We start from the raw sequence: 13971 nt of genomic DNA on the forward strand, positions 1-13971 counted from the left end.
AAAGTCCTGTCGCGAACCATGAACCCCAAGATTCAGACTCTTGCATCCGAAGCACTTATGGACAGAATAATGTATCAGTGTCTACTGCTTCGGGTTCACGAGTCTGAATCGTGGTTCGCGACAGGACTTTTTTGGGTGACTGTACCGATACCAAGATTTTTGCACCAACATTCAAGAATTTTTGGCTCAATATTTATGGTAAAAATTTAATTTTGCTGTGTACAAAGCACAAAGACACTTGGTTTATGTGTCATATGAACAGTTTTTCATTGTGTCAAATAACTGGTGGTTATTCTGCCAGATATTGGTCAAATAACTGGTGGTTATTCAGCCAGATATTGGTCAAATAACCAGTGGTTATTCAGCCAGATATTGGTCAAATAAGCCCAGTCTACAATATGATAAGTGTTGTGTATTATATAGTTATTGGTTATATTTCCAGGAAGCTACAATGACCAACAACACTGCTGATGTATATGATGCCACTGATGAAACACTGCTGACCTGAGGGACAGACTCATATATGATGCCACTGATGAAGCACTGCTGACATGTTGGAGGTGAGACTTACTTACTGTTAGTTCACATCATGTTGTTCTTATTAGGTGTACAGCTGAGTCTACTACAGGTTGGGTTTCTCTTATCTGAAATTACCAAATCCGAAATGCTCTGAAATCTGAGTCTTATTTCATTATTTTTATGATAGATAATTCTGTACACTAAATATGGTATACATGTATATACTCGTGCATAGTTTGAGTTTTTAAGATCAAATTTTTACGTAATAGTTTCGTCAGGTTGAGTCCGTGCATGATGGGAAGGGCGAGGAGCAACTTTTAGCCTTAGACGTGAAAAGTATTTACCATTTACTGCCAGTAAACAATGGAAATGTAAAATATGTACCAATTAGTAATGAACAGCTGTGCAGTGCCTTCAGCAGATGAAGCTCACCAACTTACAATATATATCCATATGCTATAAATGAAATATAAATGAATTTTGTGCATAGACTTGGGCCCCATCCCTGTTGGGTGAGCTACCCCCATTATACAGGTTCTGTATACAGGTGTTTCAAAAAATATCCCAAATCCGAGACCCCTAAAGCCCCAAGCATTTAGGATAAAGGATACCCAACCTGTACTTGTGTTTACATGCAGTTGTGTACAGTACTGTACTACAGTATTTAAAACATCAAATACACTCTACCCATTAGTTTTAATTCACATTTAAATACAGTACATTATTTCAAGAATATGGAGCAGCTTTATTATTTAAGTGTATTACCCTTATCTTGTGTTTGGGCACATGAGGTCATGATGTAGATTTGGTTCAAATTAATCAGAGGCACTGTACTGTACTGTACTGTACTGTACTGTACTGTACTGTACTGTACTGTACTGTACTGTACTGTACTGTTTTAAATACTGATTATGGATCTGGATTTGGAATGCAAAAATATCACAAATTAGCATTAATTATGACCCTTGAATTAATTAAACAAATTTACAGTAGTGTATTTATCTAAAAGTGGACATTTATGTAAATGTGTTTGTGTGCATTTATATTTATTTAAGAAAGTTTGTTTGTATGGTACATGTATTTGTTTAAATGTGTGTGTGTATGTTTTGTATAAATGTTTGACTGTTTTAGTGTAAAGGTGTTTGTGTTGTCATGTAAAACCATACAAGCAGTTGTGTAACACAAGGTGTGACACAACAAATCTGAAGATTAGTTATTGCTGAAACTTGTCTCAAAATTACTTAATTTGGATGATAAATAAATAATTACTTTATTTGCCTTAATGGCCACCCACTAGAGGTGGTCAGGGTGAGGAAAGGAGGCCAGTGGTCTATGTAGGATCCTTCCATTGTTCTTGATAGTCTTGTCTTGGGCTATTTTTTTTGTATGATAAGTTGCCAAGCATAGTCATGTCCCATTATTTTGGTGGTGCGTGGCATGGCCCAGGTTCATGTTTTCCATCTTTTCAAGAGTTTGAATGTCTATGAGTTGTGCCTTGTTGTGTCTTGTCAGAAGGGTTGTTAACCCCAAGGCCCTCAATTTATTTGGATAATCAAGATGACATAAATCAAGAATCATCTTAGTCACTGTGTTGAACCTTTCTAAGGATGTTAGGGTTGTCTGGAGGGAGGGTTTCCATGCCTGTACAGTGTACAGTAATCCAGACTGGGATGTACGTGATATTTGTACAATTGAAGGATCATTGTCATATCTTTGTGTTTGAAGGTATGCTTTATAATTCCCAATTCTTGGTTGGCTTTTGTCCTGTTGCCCCCACTTAGAGCACTGCCTTCAGTGATTGATCTATCACAATACCAAGATCTTTCACTTTATTGAAAGTATCCAGGAATGTGTTATTAACAGAATAGTGGGGATTTGGGTTGTTGTATCCTACACACAGTCTTACATTTTGCATTGTTAAAAATCTTTACCAGACTCAAGACCGTTTGAGCAGCTTTTGAAGATCTTTTTGCATGGCTGCAAATCGTCATGACTGTCACCTTCCCAAATATTTCTGTCATCTGCAAACTTGACAATATGGCTCTATATATTTTCATCTATATCATTTATGTACAGTAAAACCTCTCTAAGGCAGACTAATTGAGGAAGGGATAAGAGGTTGTCCTCCTTAAGAGTCAATTTTTCCCAAAAGACGCCATTTTAAACAAAAAACAGTACGACACCAACGTCTCCAATTTTCATGAAGGAAATACTGTACATGTTTTCTAATCAAAATTAATTTTAAAAAGTAATGTACACAAAGTACTGTACACTTACTTTTAGTTCACTGATACGGCCATCGGCTTAACCTCACCGCCCTTATGGGTACTAAACACTTTCTTAGAGGCTGTGTTTATTGTTTCATTTTTCAATAATACAGTAATGCAAAAAATATGACCGGTGCTTCAGTCTACGGTGATTATGTATAAAAACTTTAATGATATAAAAAATACAGTACTGTATTTTCGGAAATAACTTTTGTATATTCGTCCTGTAAACATATTTTTCTTATATATACTGTACCAGGAAATGTGAGGAATAATACCAACAAAACTTACTGTATTGTATTGTCAAAAAAGTAAATAAAAGCCAAATGAAGGTTTAAAACACAGCCTCCATTTGCATACACTCCCTGTTTCACCATAGTAACGAAGATGAGCTGGGACGCTGATTCCCTAGCAACGCGTCCCCCAACACACACATACACACTGAGTATTTTCCCCTCACTCAGCTAACTCGTATAGAAAGAACTGTCAATTCCATTTGTGTGTTTGCCCTTAGGACAATTATTTCTTTTACTTTTTTCACATTATGTATGTAGGATGGTGTGTGCGTGTAGTAGAGTAAAAATAAATGAGGAAAGTTACTTATATCTACCCGAAAATACAAGTTGAAAAACAACCATGTAACACCTCACAGCTTGGCCCAGTAGCCTGGTGGTTACAGTGATGAGTCTAACCTGGCTACAATGCCAGGTTACAGACGACACTAACTAGTCACTCACTTGCTCCCTGGCTCCCGTTGCCAGGCTTATTATTGAAATACAGTACGTATAGGAGAAATACATACAGTATCTTGTAGTATAATTTGAAAACAGTGATGGGCACAGTGATAAACAAATTATATAAACCACATATTTACCTATGATAACATAATAAGAAACATTGTAACATAATAAGAAACATTGTAACATAATAAGAAACATTATATCATTACTAGAGTGAGTGAAATAATATTCCCCAAAACAACAGTTGATAACTCTTAGGCACCTATGTCCCTCTTGCTGATGTCTTGTTTATTTTAATTTTTTAATTCTTTCGGGGCAAATAATTTTGTCCAGCTTAAGCAATATCCGCCTCAATTGGGTCCACCTTAACGAGGTTTTACTGTATATCTCAAACAGGATGGATTCAAGGGTAGATCCTTGTGCTACACCACTGAGAACCTTCTTCCATTCTGATTGTACACCATTTATGACCACCCTTTGTGTCCTGTGTTTGAATCAGTTGTTAATCCACTTCAAAATTGTGTTTGTGATGCCATGTGGTTGGATTTTAGAGACTACCTGTGAATGTGGGATTTTGTCAAGTGCCCTAGAGAAATCCACGTACACTAGCAGTCAAAAGTTTGCTCTATCCCAAATGAGATAAAATAGCACACCCACATCAGACGATAGTCAGGGTAAGTCAGTTCAGAGACTGTTTCACCATGGGAGCAAAATTATGACCTCAACTGTACAACACGTCCACTGGTAAGCCTTGATCCATGTAGTCTGTTACCATTTCAAGGAAAATGAGTAAATGTGTTAAACAGGATATTCTCTCCATGAAATTGTGTGATGCATTGATCAGTCAGGTGTTGGAAGATAAACAACGATAAGTGCCACCCCCAGCAGACCTTCTGAATGATGTAAGAAAAGTGTTCCCTCTGTCCCTTCAAACATTTCTGAAAGATGTCATCATACAAGGGAAAGAGAGTAGGGATATAGAACAACTGATGGCATAAGATGTCTCAGATATATGCAGTTACTGTCAAGGAACAGCATGTACCAACAGTATGTCCTACAACATGACTTTCCAAGACGATGATCTTGATGAACATGACATAGATGATGATCTCTATTCTTGACACTGACAGTGACAATGATGAGACCCGTCACAGTTTGGTTGTGGAACATTCTGTGATACTCCTGAGAATGAAGGCACATTTGATACTGACCTTAATTATCACAACGGCACTGAATTTGCCTCACAAATGTCATGTGTAGCTATACCAGTACTGAACAAGTTGCAAAGAGAATGAAACTGCCATAAAACACTAATCCTGGGATAAACCAACAGGGGATACTTCACTAATAAAATGTGCCACATACTGTACCTCATGGGTGGAGTGAAAAACAGTACCAGACGAAGTAAATATAGCGAGGGGTGTGGCCAGTAGTGAACATTTGTATTTTCTTGGAGTCTTAATTGGAAACAATAGCTGAATATACCAAAAGGTGCAGAATTTTATGCTCTTTTATTTTGTTATAAAGTGTCATCTCTCAAAATGAACGGTCAATGAGTAAAACATTAAAAACTGCAACTGGCCGCCATTTTCTTCAGGATGGCAACAAATGCTCACCTCGGGATGTTTGGCATGTTGTTTATAAACGTATTCTCACTATTTCTACCAAGTATCATTTCATTATGAATTAGTTCAGCTTTTTTCCTAATTTCCCCGGACTGTATTATGACTGCTCGGTTAAGTAAGGTTTGTTGGTGTTTTAACCCCACATTTTCCCTCATCTTCAAACCCTGCCCAGTCAGTGTCCACTTTGGAAGAAATCACTGTTGTTGCTAGTGTACCATAGATGTTGGCAGACAACTAACACCAGAAGGAGTTGTTTGAGTTAGTTCATTGTTTCCACAGATGTTCTTTGGATGATAAGTATGATACAACAATGTATAGAACCTAACCTAACCAACCTTACCTAACTTCCTAGCTGGGGCAGAGAAAGAATTAACTTGACATCTGCTACCATGAAAGCAACTATCTTGAAGTGGCACATGAGAGTACGATTGGTTGTTGCAGTGAAACACAGTGTACAGTATTTCTTCTTCACTGTCTTGCCAACTTTTCCTACACAAGCAATAGATAACTTGTGATATGGTACTGAACACAACACGGTAAGGGCGGCATTGAAAAACAGGGGATTCTTAGGAATTTTATTTTTCCAATCAATAATTTAGACAAACCTAAGACGCTTCTCTTCTACGACGTTTCCCTCACAAACGTCTTATAAAATTATGACGTCTTAGGCTTGTCTAACTATTGACCGCAAAGATAAACTCCTAAGATCCCCTGTTGTCTGAAAGCAATAATTTACCAATTAAACTCTACCTTATAATGTGATGGACAACTGAAATAAATGAATCTCTACCTTATAATGTGATGGACAACTGAAATAAATGAAACTCTACCTTATAATGTGATGGACAACTGAAATAAATGAATCTCTACCTTATAATGTGATGGACAACTGAAATAAATGAAACTCTACCTTATAATGTGATGGACAACTGAAATAAATGAAACTCTACCTTATAATGTGATGGACAACTGAAATAAATGAAACTCTACCTTATAATGTGATGGACAACTGAAATAAATGAAACTCTACCTTATAATGTGATGGACAACTGAAATAAATGAATCTCTACCTTATAATGTGAAATATGGCTGCAGCTTATCATTAAGTTTTGATATAAAAGATACCTGTGCCTGGCGACCCAACACAATAGACTAAATTAACCATTAATTACACTTTAGCTCAGGTTAATAATATACCAACACTACTCGGTATTATTAACGTTATTTATATGACAATAATATTATTAATAAATGTCTTACCGACGGCTCAGGAGGTTATTTCCTGGACTGTCAAGTCGTAGCAGGATTTTTTAATGCTAGGTGCGATTGTATTTTTTAAAACTCAATCTCCACTGAGTTGGAGGTACAGCCCAGGTCAAGAGGCCTACAACCACAAAACCTTTGTCATAAGAAGAAACAATTTTTTTTTTTTTACGGAGTTGTGGTCACTGCTGTGATTAGCCACCCAAAGGTCAACCAGGGAGTGTAGTACTGTGCCTTTAGTTAAATCAGTTGATAGTGTCATCAGTGACTGCGGAAGAGGTTGTAAATACCTAGAGTGAATACAAATTGGCAAGCAAGCTGTTAAGGCACCACTGCCACAGAGACTTTTATTTTGTATTTGTGCTCTCTCAATGACTGAAACTGTGCCTAACACCATTCACAGGGAGATACAATAAGTACTTTCAGAATAACACATAAATGCCTAAATCATTCCTTGGAAACCAATAGTTGATAAGTAATTAGCACTGCCCTGTGGTACCCCTTTTGTGACAGGTACAGATAATGATTTAGTGCCATTAATCACCACACACTGCTTGCAGTCATATAGAAAGTCTTCTATCCACGCTAGGATATTTCCCCAAATACCGTACCCTTCCAGTTTGATTTTCAGCCTTTCATGGGGTACACTGTTGAAAGCCTTGGCAAAATCTAGGTATATGTTATCGATATTACCACCCCGTTCCAGAATATGGGTCCAAATATCCAATACTTTGAGCAATTGTGTTAAGCAGGAATGCCCCGGCATAAAACCATGTTGGCAATCCTCTACAAGGTTGTTTTGTAGTAGCTGTTCCATTACGGCATCTCTGATAGTACTCTCAAGTATTTTACATATTATGCTGGTCAGGCTCACCCCTCTATAGTTGTTCGTGGAGTGACGATCACCCTTCTTGAGTATAGGACTCGCATAAACCACTTTCCAATCACTGGGGACCTTTTGTTCATCCAGGCATTTACAAAACAGGATCTTTAGGGGCTCGGCAAGCTTGTTGCACAACTCTCTTAGCACTCTGGGATGCACAATGTCAGGGCCAGGACTCTTATGGACCTTCAGCTTTGACAGTTTATTTCTAATACCCTCTTCTGTGAACATAATGTGGGTCACTGCTGTGTCGAACCGTTTGTCACCAAACGCAGGAAGGTTAATCGCATCCTCTCCTGTGAACACCGAGGAAAAGAAGCTGTTCAATGTCTCGGCTTTATCCTAGTCAGAATCTGCGTAACTACCATCTTCAAGCCTCAGGTCTGATACTCCTACTCGCATTTTTAATTTCGACTTTGCATAGCGGTAAAACGCCTTTGGATTTGTCTTGACCTCACTTGCAACCAGCCTCTGGAACTCCTTTTCAGCCCTTCTACACCTACCTTTGCTTGTTTTCTGGCTCTTGCATACATCCTCCTGTCCTGCTCATCGCTTGACCCAACCTACCTCTTGAATTCTGGGTTTTCTTCTTAACTTTGTCGACCGCCGCATGGTTCATGTGTAGGGACCCCCTCATATTCCTAGAGGCACTGGGTTTGGTCTTGGGTATATATTTATAGATCAAATGGGTCACTTTACTAGTTATGATATTCAGCGTAGTGTATGTGTTCTTGTGCCTCAGTGAGTTGGGCCAGTGGATTCCCCTCATCCCATTGTAATTTCCCGTGTAATATTTGCACCTTGGCCTGGCCTTATCTTGAACTAGGTAACAGTTAAATCTGAATGACAACACTATGTGGTGACTGGTGCCAACTGGGGCAAGGTGTTCCAGTTTGGCCACCATACCCTCCTCATTTGTTATGATGAGGTCTAGTGGCTTGGGTGTTTGCTCCCCTCTGTAATGTGTCGGGTCTCTAACATGATGGAACAGAAAATTATCTCTCAGAGTTTCTAAAAAAAGAGTAACAGGGTTATTCAAGTCATTTGGGGTGAACTCGTTTTTCCAATCTGTGTTGCCATAGTTAAAGTACACATGATATGGAGGTGGCTAGGGTTGAGCATTGCTGCAGTGTCTATTAGTTCAGTTTTGATAAAGGATCGTAAATGAGTCATATCCAGCTATACTGAACTCTCATTCCTCTGGGTCAATTCTCCTGTTCTTGTACTATCAGGGGCCGGATACTCAAAAACATTTATGGGACTGTATGTCGTTGTGTACCCCGTAACTGGACTTACAGTCTCAGATTGGCATACTCAAAACAAATATTTGACATCGAACTCCGTAAGTTAAAGTGCGTAACTTACTCCAGCTCCTGAGGTTGTGTAACACTCTCAACCCGGATGTAGTAGTGACTAATTCCCTATTGTATAAAAAATAATAATAATATATGTTGTAATGTTGACTTGTTTTATCATAGAATAATGAAGAAAATATTTTGTACACCAACATGCTGAAATATAATATTTCACTTTGTCTTTTTCATAACTTTTTTGTTGCCATAATAAGCGGCTTGAGTGTTTGTATTTGTCTCAGTTTAGAAGAGACGCATCTCTTGTCTTCTTACAAATTATAAAGTATTTTTTACCAAAACAGAAGGTTTGTATTGTTCACACTTAGGGTAAAAATATGTTTTATGACTGAGTGAACTTGCAGATAGAACTTATTAATGTTGTATAGCCGTAAATATCCCTCAGTAATGAAAGCCAATATGAGGTCAAGTGAACATTCCTGCCAAGACTTCACCTGTTTTTCTAATATTCAACCAATAGTCTTAGCCTATTTTCTTATGTATATGGCTTATGATAACATGAAAGGCTATAAATTTCCATAGGCTAGCCAAAATTAAACGATATTAGGCGTAACATGTGGATTGCAATTAACTTGATTAATAGGGGCCTATATAACTCTTTTTCAGTCTTGGGCAAATAAATGTTTAAACGTGGGGCCTACTTAATTTAGTTGAAACATGAGGATTATTTAAATAAGAAATTATACCAATAGGTTATAGGTTAGAGAGGTTTGGTTTGGTTATGTTATGGTATGTTAGGTTAGAGAATGTGTACATGGGTTTTTGGTGAGTGTCAGGCCGTCAGTGAGACACTTTGTCTAGCAGCTACCTTAGGCCTAGTTCCAGACTTTCAACATTATCATAGGTAGAGTATTAATTGAAGAAAATTTACGGCTAATCCGATATATTTTCAGGTTTTAAATTGTTGTTTTTTGTATGAACTTGAACACAATTCAGACCAAATGTCCCCAACATTGAAAGGAAAACACCAGGGTCTAGGCTAAATGAGTAATTTAAGGGAAGTGATTTGTCATTTAGGTTCGGCAAAGCTATGCTATCAATAACCAATTTATTTGAATTTGCCCAGAATAGTGTATACGTCAGCTTCACTGAAATTAGGCCGTCTCTTCTTGGCTGGTGGTCCTTCCATGTTTACAAAATAATATTATGTGCGTCGCTCTCAGCTGATTTCTCCTTCTCTTGTGATTGGTTGATGATTTTGTTAACTGAGCGCTGATTGGCCAACTAGCTCCTGCACTGACATCTACCTTCCGACAAGAGAACTTAATTTACAGGGTAAACACTAGAGTTATGAATACTTACAAAAGGCTTACGGAACTGTAATTAAATTTTGAGTATGCTAAATTTACGGTACTGTAAAGATTCGACAATATATGGTACTGTATCATGCTAAAAGACGTAACTTATGAGGTGTTTTGAGTATCCGGCCCCAGTTCTACAACTCCTACAATATCTGGTTGGTGTACCTTCAGTAGTGTTTCAAACTCCTCTCTCTTATCAAGAAACATGTCAGAATTAGTGTACATAACATTCGAGCCAGAATTTGTTCTCGGTAATGTGTCTGCTCTTAGTAGCAACACCCCCCCCCCCCATTCTCAAAAGCTGCAGCATTTGCTAAGTACACTGTATGTCATTGTTTACACCGTGCTCGCCTCCTCCCGGGTGGGGGGTAGAGCGGGTGGAGGGTGCGCTGTTGACACACTTGCTTCCACTATCCTCTCCCCGTTCCTCCTCGACTCATCCCTTCTCTGTTTCAAGCCCTGCAGGAGCTTCCTGTGCTGTTCCCTCTGCATTACCGTGCATTCTGGGTGAATGAATACACTCCAAGATGCCTCGCTCCTTGCTAAGTTTTTTGCCTGCCAAATAACCTTCCATTTCTCCTCCTCACTCACTAGTGTGATCCTGAGGGGACCAGGCTTATCTCCCTGCTGTTGTCCCAGCCTCCTCACATCCTGGAGGGTTGATGGCATTTTCAGAACCTCTGTACAAATATTCTTAAACTACATCTTATCGTGTGTTATCTTACTCTAAGTTCCCTCCGCCTGGCTCTCAGGGACTCCAAAAACTATTACATTGTTCCTGCGCTGGAAACGTTCCAGTTGTTCCTCCTCTCCCCTAACAGTAGGTCCGTTAATTTCCATTTCTTCGACACACTGCTTCAGGGTTCCTAGCTGCTGTAAAACCTGTTCTGATCCTAAATTACTCTCCGCCACCTCTAGTAGCCCTGCTAATGCCTTGGCATAATTTCTCTTAACAACTACCTCCATTATATCGGCTACTTCCTCAGTCTTAGCAAGGATCTCTTTCCCAACTTGTCGTAGTTTGGCAACCAGCAAGGCTCTAGCGTCATCTATTTTCGTCCTTAGGGAACTCGTTCCCCTTTGGCTTGCAATCGCCTCTTTCACCTTGACTATGCAGTCAGGGCAATACCAGCAACAGCCTTCATGCTTTACAGCAGCTTGCATCGTCCTAAATGTTGCATTAGTCAGGCCTGTATCATCCATATCTGTTATCCCCGCATTAATCTCATATCATACTCATGGTTGTTGTTGTTGGGAGGGGGGGGGGTGCAGACTATGTATAGATCTACATTTATTTAAGAATAAAGAAAAAAAACAGTACTTAGCTGCCCTCTGCTGGTTTTATCCTCCCCTGTTGCCTTTAGGGTTGTCTTCTCTTATTTTTTTTTCAGTTCACTTCTGCAATTTGTCAGTATTTACGTGCTATCTCTATGTACACTGCATTTTGCTATGACTAATGGATTTTATACACCCTTTCAGTCCTTAAGAAACCCAGAAAAATAAAATAAATCTTTCTTTGGGGCAGTAATAGAATGCCTTTTAGGATAGCCAAACTTGTTGATTATATTTTTATTTTTTTATTTTAACTATTATTTCCTTATACTACAGTACTTTCTTTTCCCGTTCTCGTCTATATCTCTTGGTGCTATCACTGTGTACACTGTATCTCCCTGTGAATGGTGTATTGTAGGCACAGTTTCAGTCCGTGAGAAAACACACAAACAAAATTTTTGACCAAATATACTTTTCTCTCAGAATTGGAATTTAAGAGGTTTAACTAATTAGGTACATCCAGAATAACACACACACACCTAAATCTCACCTTGGAAACCCATAGCTGGCGAGTAATTAACATTGTGAACCTTGATATTTTTTTAATTACCAGTTGGGATCAGGAGACTTTATGGAGAGATGAGTGATCCAGAGACCATTAGCCTGGTCCAGGGGTCAGCAGTCTGTTGGTCTTAGGACCAGTATTAATCTGGTCTAGGGACCCCCTTTATTTTTCTAAGTTAGTGTAATGTCTGAAATGTTTAGCCTAATTATAGGTCAAGGATAAGTTGTCATAATTTATTTAGTATGGATCAGGAAGCTAAATTTAGGACTGTAGTTAGCCTGATTAAAACTGCACAGCTTGTTACCTCAAAATACCATGTGCGTTGGGTATGTGTGGCTTCCCTCACAGGTTCACTGTCAAATCTCTCATCTGGAAGTTTTTGACCAGAGAACTGGAAGAGAATTCTCTCTGGAGGAAAGAACTTCAGATGACCCTTACCTCTTAGCTCAGAGATCAGGTTATTTTGCTAGGAGGTGCCTTTTGCTTGGACCAGCATTAGTTGTGCAGAGAGGTACTGGTAGCCTATGGGATGGTCGTGCAGCAACAAGTGTTTAATAAAGTCATCATACAAGTTTATATTTGTTCATCATGTACTACAAATACACAATGTAAGTCCACTAAACCAAGGATAATTTAGGGAGGACATCCAAAGATTATTTCCATTAAAGTATGGGATAAATAAATCGTTAGTTAGTCATTAAAATTACCATCCAAGTTCACATTGGCTCTTGTGTTGTGAAGGTGTAAATATTAACTAACTCCTTGTAATTCTGCACTAATACACTTGTCACATGCATACATACACACCATTGTTAAGTATTTTATCTAAGTGCCATACATATGGTGTATCTTGATATTTCTGTAATAAGTTGTACTTGACACAGGAGGAGACGTCTGGTCCTGCAGCAACACAGCACAGCACCTTATATCACGGCTCCTGTACAGAAGAAAACTTATCTACTGATTCTTGGCAGATTATGTTACCATTTGAGGTGAACTGAAGCCTTGATGTAATAGTGATTGAAGACTACAGTACAGGAGGAGAGAGAGTGTTATCTGGCATTGGTATTAGAATAGTTAGCAACTGTGTGTTAGTAACTTACAGGGTTCAGTTTAACACAGATAGGCTCATCATATATTTTAATAAAGTACAGGTATCCCCCAAGATACTTACAGTATGTCCAATAAATGAACAATCATTATTACAAAAATATCAGTTTGACTTGACAAATTCCCCTCAGTCACACGGTCAGTATAGCCCAGTGGTGCATTGGCACTATTGCAGAATGTTGGTTGTGTTTAATGTATTTATTATTTTACAAGAATTATATTGGTGGAAAACCCACCAGTTGACTGATTTTTCCCTCCCAGAACATAATACAAGAGTTCTACCATTCAATATGTTTTTTTAACTTAGAACCCTTAGTGCTATACAGTATGTTAGAGGATACCTGTACATGTAAATTAATGTACAGTACTGTAGGTTCACCTGTTGGGGAAGTGAAGGCAGTGTTAATCACAAGGTTCAGTATACAGTATCTACACTGCCCTTAATGGACCATCATGCTTGTGTGGATTAACCAAACACTACTTAACAAAGTACATTTATGTTGTAGTGGAAAAATAATTAATTTGCAGAACTTGACATGAAGTATTTATGTAAAATGATTCAATGTGTACATAATGTGAGGTGCCTGGTGGAAGAGTGATGTATGTGCCAAGACCACAAGCAAGGTTAAAGTTTGTTTACACTGTATCCCACCACACTTATAATTTTATACTGTATATCCTCTGGCAACTGTTGAAACAAACATCTTGCTTGACCACTAACTCGCTTCCACCGAGTGCCTCATACATTTGTGTTTTTCACAACTGTATTGTACTATATTGTATTGTACTGTATTATATTGTACTGTACTGTACTATATTACTGTATATTGTATTGTATTGTACTGTATTAGTATATATTGTACTGCACTATATTGTACTGTATTATATTGTATTGTACTGTACTATATTGTATTGTACTGTACTATATTGTACTGTACTGTATTATATTGTACTGTATTGTATTGTACTGTACTATATTGTATTGTACTGTACTATATTACTGTATATTGTATTGTATTGTACTGTACTATATTGTACTGTACTGGTAATATAATA

General features: G+C 38.1%; 3 long non-coding RNA genes across 3 annotated transcripts; 1 reads left to right on the top strand and 2 right to left on the bottom strand.

Moving 5' to 3' along the window:
- Nucleotides 1–446: 446 nt before the first annotated feature.
- Nucleotides 447–13465, top strand: LOC121861610. The gene is made up of 2 exons (XR_006088048.1): nt 447–560; nt 12690–13465. It is a non-coding gene; the product is annotated as an uncharacterized LOC121861610 (long non-coding RNA).
- LOC121861612 lies at nt 5713–7016 on the bottom strand. The gene is made up of 2 exons (XR_006088050.1): nt 5982–7016; nt 5713–5901 (listed from the first exon to the last, which is right to left on the bottom strand). It is a non-coding gene; the product is annotated as an uncharacterized LOC121861612 (long non-coding RNA).
- LOC121861611 lies at nt 11226–12744 on the bottom strand. Its single transcript, XR_006088049.1, has 2 exons — nt 12613–12744; nt 11226–12327 (listed from the first exon to the last, which is right to left on the bottom strand). It is a non-coding gene; the product is annotated as an uncharacterized LOC121861611 (long non-coding RNA).
- Nucleotides 13466–13971: the final 506 nt, after the last annotated feature.

Source organism: Homarus americanus, unplaced genomic scaffold, assembly GCF_018991925.1.
Source record: "Homarus americanus isolate GMGI-L3 unplaced genomic scaffold, GMGI_Hamer_2.0 scaffold5941, whole genome shotgun sequence".
Taxonomy (NCBI): Eukaryota; Metazoa; Arthropoda; class Malacostraca; order Decapoda; family Nephropidae; genus Homarus; species Homarus americanus.